The following is an 8,970-nucleotide window of genomic DNA, read 5'->3' on the forward strand; positions in this document are numbered from 1 at the left end:
CGCACTAATCGGGCCCGCCAGCTGCTTGCATCCCTGGAGAAGGAGCGCCCCGGCTTGCCCTTGGTCCCCGGGAAGGGAGCGTCCGGTCGGGGGCAAAAGGGGGGCAGACTTCCTCATCGCCAGCTGAAGCTAATGGACGATTGTGAACCCCCCACCCCCCACGGCCTCTCAGCCAATCACAATGTGTTTAGCTGACTCCAGTGACAGCTAAATGCACTGTGATTGGCTGAGAGAGACCTGGAGGAGGGGCATAATAGAAAGGGACGTCGAAATAGTCCTCGAATATCCCGATTCTGTCCGGTGGTGGTCGTAAGAAAAATGCGTCCAAGAAGGATGCCTATCAAAAAATCTGCAGAAAAAAAAAATCCCGTCAGGTACGACCTTTTTTTTTTTTTGACGTGAAGCCGAGCAGCAGAGCAGCCAGTATAATGATCCGGGCTGCTGCAGTTGTAACTCTCGTGGGTCTGCAAAGAACAAAGGAGAGGTGCTTTGCGGTCCATTTTTCGAGCTTCTCCTGCTCATCAGAGACGTCCTTTTTTGGGTGGGGTTCAGTGAAGGACGTCCATAAAGGGCGTCCTTTGCTGCTCGTCAGAGACATCCTTTTTTTTTTTTATAGTGAAGGACGTCCATAAAGGACGTCCTTGGCAGGCGCAGAGCAGCCAGCATAACGCTTGGCTGCTCTGCGCATGCTTGACCGGCCGACTGGCTTCCGAGGGAATAGAGAATGCAAGTGAGCTACAACGAGCAGCTCATTTGCATTCCGTTTCATTGATGCATGGCTGTTCCCTACCGATTCGCTATGGAATCGGTAAGGGAAGGGCTCTTCCGAGGATCTTAGTGCATCTGGCCCTTAGTCTGCTCTTCTCCAGTTTATCTCCTGGAGATCACCTTAACTTTAGTGACCATAGTCTAAACCTACCCTCCTGGGAGGCACTTTACTGACAGTAGGATGGCACTACAGATGACTAGATGAACACAGTAATGTGGTAATCTAGTAGATGATGGCAGATAAAGAGCTATATGGTCCATCCAGTCTGCCCAACAAGATAAACTCATAGCATAAGGTATGATGTGATACTACATATGTATACTTGATCTTGATTTGTCCTTATCATTTTCAGAGCACAGACTGTCGAAGTCTGCCCAGCACTGGCATTGTTCTCTAATTTCTGAAGTTGTCATCAAAGTCCCACTCCAGCCCATCCAAATCTGTCCAGCCACAATCAGACGGTAGAAGTCTGCCTAGCACTGTGCTTACCTGTTCAGCCACGATCAGGTCACATGATCAAATATCAAATCCAACACTTCTTGGGAGTGACTTCCTCTGGTGAACTCTTGCTGCTTTAAATGCCCCAAACGTCCTTCATTCTCAAAGTCTGTTTGTGCTGTGTGTACAAAAGTGCTCTCACTTCTATAGAGTCGTGTTTTGCAAAAATGCTGCATCTTCAGGAAAATAGAACTACAAAAATATAAACTCTATCAATACCATACTACCAATTAACATATTTCTCGTTCCTTGTACAAATTTTGAATACTACAAATTACTATAAACACTTACTTTCAGCTGTGATAGGGAGAGCAATCTCAACCTCCTCCCCCCATGCCTAACCGTTCAACCATGCCGACACATGCACTACTTCATCACTGCTAAGACCTGTCGCTTCTTTCTCTATAACATCAGCAAAATTCGCCCTTTCCTCTCTGAGCACACCACCCAAACTCTCATCCACTCTCTCATTACCTCTCGTCTTGACTACTGCAACCTACTCCTCACTGGCCTCCCACTTAACCATCTATCCCCCCCTTCAATCCGTTCAGAACTCTGCTGCGTGTCTTATCTTCCACCTAGACCGATATGCTCATATCACCCCTCTCCTCAAGTCACTTCACTGGCTTCCAATCAGGTACCGCATACAGTTCAAGCTTCTCCTACTAACCTACAAATGCACTCAATCTGCAGCCTTTCATTACCTCTCTACCCTCATCTCCCCTTATGCTCCTACCCGTAACCTCCGCTCACAGGACAAATCCCTCCTCTCAGTACCCTTCTCCACCACCGCCAACTCCAGACTCCGCCCTTTCTGCCTCGCCTCACCCTATGCTTGGAATAAACTCTCTGAGCCCATACGCCAAGCCCCCTCCCTACCCATCTTCAAATCCTTGCTCAAAGCCCACCTCTTCAATGTCGCTTTCAGCACCTAACCATTGTACCTCTATCCAGGAAATCTAGACTGCCTCAGTCCTGATTGACTGCACTTTTTGTCCTTTAGATTGTAAGCTCCTTTTGAGCAGGGACTGTCCTTCTTTGTTAATTGTACAGGGCTGGGCAACCCTGGTAGCGCTTTAGAAATGTTAAATAGTAGTAGTAGTAGTAGTAGTAGTAGTAGTAGTAGTAGTGCTAAGACCCTCCCCCCCACTAGTACACAGACATGCTGATTAGCTCTCACTACCCCAAAAATAACTTTATAGTTATTGCAAGTATTTGAACAACATGTGTTTGTAATATAAATTAGAGGGCCTCTATTAATTTTTGGCAATCTTTTCTAATGGTTTTTACTCTCTCCTGGGTATCCACTCTATTGGTTATCTTCATGTAATCTGCAAAAAGGCAAATTTTTCCTTCTAATCCTTTAGCAATGTCTCTGACAAATATATTAAACAGAACCAATCCCAGTACCGATCCCTGAGGCACTCCACTACTCACCTTCCTTTCCTCCAAGCGGATTCCATTTACCGCCACTCTCTGTCACCTGTCAGTCAACCAGTTTCCAATCCAGTTCACCACTTTGAGTCCTAGGTTCAGCCCTCTCAGCTTATTCATGAGTCTTCTGTGAGGAGCCATGTCAAATGCTTTGCTGAAATCTAAGTAGATTACATCTAGCGCCTGTCCTTTATCCAGTTCTTTGGTCACCCAATCAAATAAATCAATCAATCAGATTCATTTAGCAGGATTTTCCTTTGGTAAAGCCATGTTGCCTTGGATCCTGCAGCCCGTTGAATTCTAGAAAGTTAACTATCTTTTCCTTCTACAGTGACTCTATTATTTTTCCTACCACCGACGTCAGGCTTACTGGCCTGTAGTTTCTCACTTCTTCCTTGTCCCCGCTTTTGTGAAGAGAGACCACATCAGCCCATCTCCAGTCCCACAGATCCTCTCTCATCTCTAAAGATCTATTAAATAAATCCTTAAGAGGTTCTGCCAGGACTTCTCTGTACTCCCTCAGTATCTTGGGAGGTATCCCATCTGGCCCCATAGCTTTGTCCACTTTAAGATTTTCAAGTTGTTTATAAATGCATTTTTCCGTGAACGGAGCAATATCCACTCCGTTCACAGATATATCAGCAGCAGCACTGTGGTCCTTCTCCAAGATTTTCTTCTGTGAACACCGAAGAGAAGTATTTCAGCCTACAGAGTTGCTAGTGTATCTGAAGGATTGCACGTGGCTTTTCTGTGGAGATTAAAGATTGGAATCATAAAACCAGAGATTTTCAAAGGGAAGATATATCTGTGGTCTTACAGGGATCTGCAACAAATGCAAAGTCACGTGAAGGCATATTTTCAAAGCATTTAGACTTGGGACTCATTTTCAAAGCACTTAGGGGCCCTTTTACTAAGCCTTGGTAAAAAGTGGCCTGCAGCAGAGTAGGCGCATGTATTAGGTACATGGCAGGCCAGTTTTTACCTCGTCTGCAAAAAAGGTTATTTTTATGTGATGGAAAAAGGGCATGCGGTAAAACTGAAACCAGCACGCATCTAAAACTGGCCTGAGTCCTTAATGCCACATATTGATCTAGCAGTAAGGTTTCACATGCTACACGCACGGTTACCGGTTGGCGTGCACCAACTGCTAATTACTGCTGGAAACGGTGTGCGTGGGAGGAAATAAGTAATTCATCCAGGTGTTATGGGTGCATGCCAAATCTGAAATTACTGCCAGGGGGGCGCACTGGCCTGGCGGTAGTCTCATTTGGGTGCGCACTGCACATGCGTAGAGCCTACCGCGGCTTAGTAAAAGGGCCTCTTAAACACTTAAAGTTCCATAGGTTACTATATAACTTTGTAAGTAAGTGCTTTGAAAATACAGCTCATGTAACCTATGGAACTTTGTAAGTCTGTGCTTTGAAAATGAGCCCCACAGTATCTCACACACACTGATCACAGCAACATTGTGAGATACACACTCAAGATCCAGAAAGCACATATATGTATTGCACTGGGACAAGTGTTTTGTTCCAGGGGGAATTTGGTTAGTTGTATATATATATAATGAAGACCACATGACAGGCAGTGTGGCATATGTATAGAGGCTAAGCATGTAGTATACACATGTCTCACTAAAAGTAAAAACCAGGTATTCCATCAATACTTATATTTATTCATATATGCATGTCTACCTATAATCCCACATATGGCGGTATATTTAGGGTTTGTTATGGTGCTACTGAATATACAAATAATTTGAAACTTCTAATTTAGACATTTCAAACTCTTTCTTTAAAGTCCAGTTGGAGCTGCTCGTCAGGATATGCAGTATTATTCCACTTATGATGTAAACCACACTGAACCCTAAATAGGGGATATTAGCAGTATATAAGACTTGAATTGAATTGTCTTGAATATCCAGTAATCAATAAACAAGAATTGACCTTATGCTGTTTTAAGCTGTACTCACTAGCCACTAGATGGCGCTTCTGCCAAGGTTTTAACTAATAAACTCTCAACTGAGCAGAAATTGTATATATTTATTTATTCGGATTTTGCTTACACATTTTCAGTAGTAGCTCAAGGTGAGTTACATTCAGGTGCACTGGGTATTTCCTATTTACCTATCCATGACGAACAAAAAAAATGCTCAAAACAAAAATTGTTATTGGTACACAGTAAAGGAAAACAGGACTGAGGTGTAGTGGCAGAGCAGTGTTTGAGAGTTTCAGTTGTGGAATAGCAGAGAATACTGCAGAACTGTGACAAGATGGGAGTCCATAATCCCCCCCTCTCTTTCTCTCTCTCTCTCGCTCTCTCTCTATATATATATCAAACATATAAAAGTCAAGTGACCGACTCACCTGCAAATGCGCAGTAGAGTCGGAATGCTGAGAGTGTTGAAGTCCAAGCCCCGCCTCCACCAGCAGTACAGCCCAATAGGGAGGAGGGCTTGGACATGGGCATGGAAATCGGAGGAGGAGGGAGCAGGGAGAGAAGGAGGGGGCGGAACTGAGGGAAACAGACGCAACGATGGAGAACTGACGACACGACGACGGTGGAAAGAGGGGGGGCGACGCCGGGGGGGGTCAAAGTTGGTGGCGGCAGCGGGGACGGCGAAATGGCGGCGGCGGCGGGGACGGCAGGGCACAGGAGGTCACAATCGCAGTGGATGGGAGCCCGAGGATGGAGGGTAGGGGAGAGAACAGTTGATGGACACGGGTGGATGGAGCGGATGGGAGGGGGAGAGGAGGGTTGCTGGACATGGGGGGAGGGCAGGGGAGAGAGCAGGCTTGGTGAACGGGGGGGGGGGGGGGGGAGGGCCATAGGAAAACAAAAAACTAGCCCGTTGTTACGGGCTTAACGGCTAGTATGTTTATAAAATATGGAGAGAGAGAAAGGAGTGCGTATGAAATGTGCTGAGTGAAAAGGTACCAAAAGTGGGATATGTGACTTATTTATAGCACAGGATGGAAGGATATCAACTGCTTAATCCTGCAGAATTTCATCCTCAGGTATGGACTAATTATATCTTTAAAAATGAGGAAACATTTATCACTAAAAAAAAGTAATTAACTCCAGAAATCACACATCTCACTTTAGGCACTTGCAATTTTTAGGCTGTAGAACATGAAAAACTTGCATAATCCCATTCTATTTATTTGCATTTTGCTTATACCTTTCCAGTAGTAGTTCAAGGTGAGTTACATTCAGGTACACTGGGTATTTCTTTGTCCCTGGAGGAATCACAATCTAATTTTGTACCTAAGGCAATGGAGGGTTAAGTAACTTGCCCAAGATCACAAGCAGAAGTAGTGGGATTTGAACTAGCCACCTCTGGATAGCAAGACTGGTGCTCTAACCAGCAGGCCACTCTTCCATGCTACTAGTGTATAAAAGGAAAGGGAAATGGGACTTGATATACCGCCTTTCTGTGTTTTTTGCAACTACATTCAAAGCGGTTTACATATTATATTCAGGTACTATTTGTACCATGGGCAATGGAGGATTAAGTGGCTTGCCCAGAGTCACAAGGAGCTGCAGTGGGAATTGAACTCAGTTCCCCAGGATCAAAGTTCACTGCACTAACCACTAGGCTACATAAAACTTATTTACCCCTCCGAGCTTTTATAGCCTTTACCTCTGTTATTTGTAATTCCACTTTTGGGACCTGTTCACTCAGTTGTAAGTCATATCTATCTATCTATCTATCTATCTATCTATCTATCTATCTATCTATCTATATAATGTTGTGTGATATTGAGTTACTAGTAATTAGTTACTGTAGTTAATTACTCCTTGAATAAACATCAAGAGATGAAGTTATGCAATATTCACATTGGGGTTGTGTATAAGATATTTTACCTCTTCATGTACCATAAGGCTTTTACCACACATATTCTTGAATGAGGTATTGGTAACGGAAAAACAATTAGCTATTCTAAGCAGGTAACTGTAATCAGTAATCCATTACTTTCCTACATAAGTAACCTAATTACTGTAACTAATTACTTTAAGCTGAGAGGTAACTGTACTTAACCTAAGGTAACTGAGCTCCTGCTTTGCTTCAAAGGTTATTTCTTGGTTTTTTTCCCTTTCTACAAATACTTTAATTAACACCCATTTAAGTGAATATTACAGTTCTGTCACTTTTTAAACAATAATTCACTGAAACATACATGCATTTTATAAGATCCTTATATCATCCATGAATCTAGCTTTGTAGAACTCTGAGATGCTGGTTTATAAGTACAGGTAGCTGGTGGAACATGCCATAACTGCCTTACATAAAGTCAAACATGATCATTCTCAGATATACCAAGCACCCATCTCCCATGTTTATGGAAGAGTGGGCATGGGGTATTATTCCCTTAGTACAGAGCTTGTGAGGGCAATGACTCAGCTCAAAACAGGAGACTCCAGATCCAAACCATAGGTTCCATTCTGAGGCAAGAAATGATTCAAAAAGATTTGTATAAATAGAAATCAGGTAAAAAAACACAGCAAGAAGAGTCCCAGAGGCACCAATACCCCACAGGGCTTCATGCAGCTGCAATGAGGCATTGCACTAGAGGGATGGCAGGATGAAGAGAGAACATTGACCGAAGAGATAGGAGAGAGAAAAATTCTGGAAATAGGTGAGAAAGGACAGACAAGCTCAGCTCAGGTATCAAAGGAGCAAGTTTCATGGAGTCTAAGTCAGGAAAACCAATATCACATTGTCAGTCCAAAAGATGCTGTATGATCAATTCTTTCCCAATCAGGAAACAGTAGGTTTTCATATGTAGCACTAGAAAGACCTGCATTCTCAACTTTGAGCATAGTTTTGTAGTAATAAGACTTCAATTAATCATTTGAAGTATTACATTGATTTCAGCAGGATAGACAGGCAGGAAAGGATATGAAATCCCTACCAAGGGAGCACCAGACCCTTCAACTTATATCCAAGAGCTTTCTAGTTCATTTCTTTCACTCTTTGATACCTGCAAATGTAGATACTACCTTGAGTGTACACCAAGAGCTGGGAGGCAGTGTTAAGGCCTTTCCTGACAGCCTAGCAAGAAACCCTGAGTGAATCTGACTGCCCAAAGGCAGGCTGCATTCTCTCTAGGTCCATTGTCAAATGCTACATACTACCCACAAACAGAGATATATGAAGAGATCTGGGCCCGGCTGCTCACTGCAATGAGACTTTCTTCTGACAGACTGTAGTGTGAGGAAGGAGGGAAAGGGAGGGGAGCCAGATCCAGCTGCTGAGAGGAAGAGTTGTTCCAGATGTTGTGAATTTCATCTAGATTTCTTTGCTGCTTAATTTTTCACTTGCGTTTTTAAGTTAATTCAAATCTGACCTTTATGAAAGATTCAAAAGCTAAAGTCTTGATGATTGACGCAACTGCTGCTCACAAAATTTTAAATATGCTTGTCTGCCCCCTTTGCCTATTACCATGTGTGTAATATCTAAGCACATATTTTCCCGCTGTTGAAATTCTTCTCTGAAATATTTTTCATAACAGTCTGGGATATAATATATTGCACAGAACTGGTGTGGTGGGGAAGAGAGAGATTTAGAAGTTCCTTTGAAAGTACAGCTTCCTAACACAGGTCATTGTCTCTAAGGCAAGGGAGACAGAGAAGGGCTGGACTGGAAAGGTATTAGATTCAGAGAGAACCAGTAGCATTCATGTAGACTCCCCATCTCCACCAGGGGTGCTCCCAGACTTCCTAATAGTTAGAGCAGTGGGCTGAGAACCAGGGAAGCCCAGTTCAAATCCCACTGCAGATCCTTGTGATCTTGGTCAAGTCACTTAACCAGGGGTGTGCTGGTAAATCTTTAACAACGGGCTCTCTCTCCGGGCATAGCCAGCCCTGCAATTTGGAGGGCCAGGGGTGGACTGGGGGGGGGGGGCAATACCTGCCTCTCTCAACCCTCCCCCCCTTGTGTGAGCATATTAGACATACCTTTGCTGGCAGGGATGCCAAGCCCCACCAGCCAATAAATGGACTGCCACCATTCTCTGCTGCTTGTTTCTGTCTCTGAGCAGCATGTTGAGACTTCTCGCGCATGCGCAAGAAGTCCAAGCCTGCTGCTCAGAGCTGGAAACAAGGAGCGGGAAGCAGCAGCAGTCTTCACTTGGCTGGTGGGGCTCAGCATCCCCACCAGCAAAGTAAAAGAGAATTCAGGAGGGGGCCCGAGCCCACATTTTGGGACCCGGTTGTTAAAATAATGGGGGGGGGGGGGCTACTTTAATAACCAGCTCCCAAAATTC

The sequence above is a fragment of the Microcaecilia unicolor genome, chromosome 6 (genome assembly GCF_901765095.1).
Source record: "Microcaecilia unicolor chromosome 6, aMicUni1.1, whole genome shotgun sequence".
NCBI classification, from domain to species: Eukaryota; Metazoa; Chordata; class Amphibia; order Gymnophiona; family Siphonopidae; genus Microcaecilia; species Microcaecilia unicolor.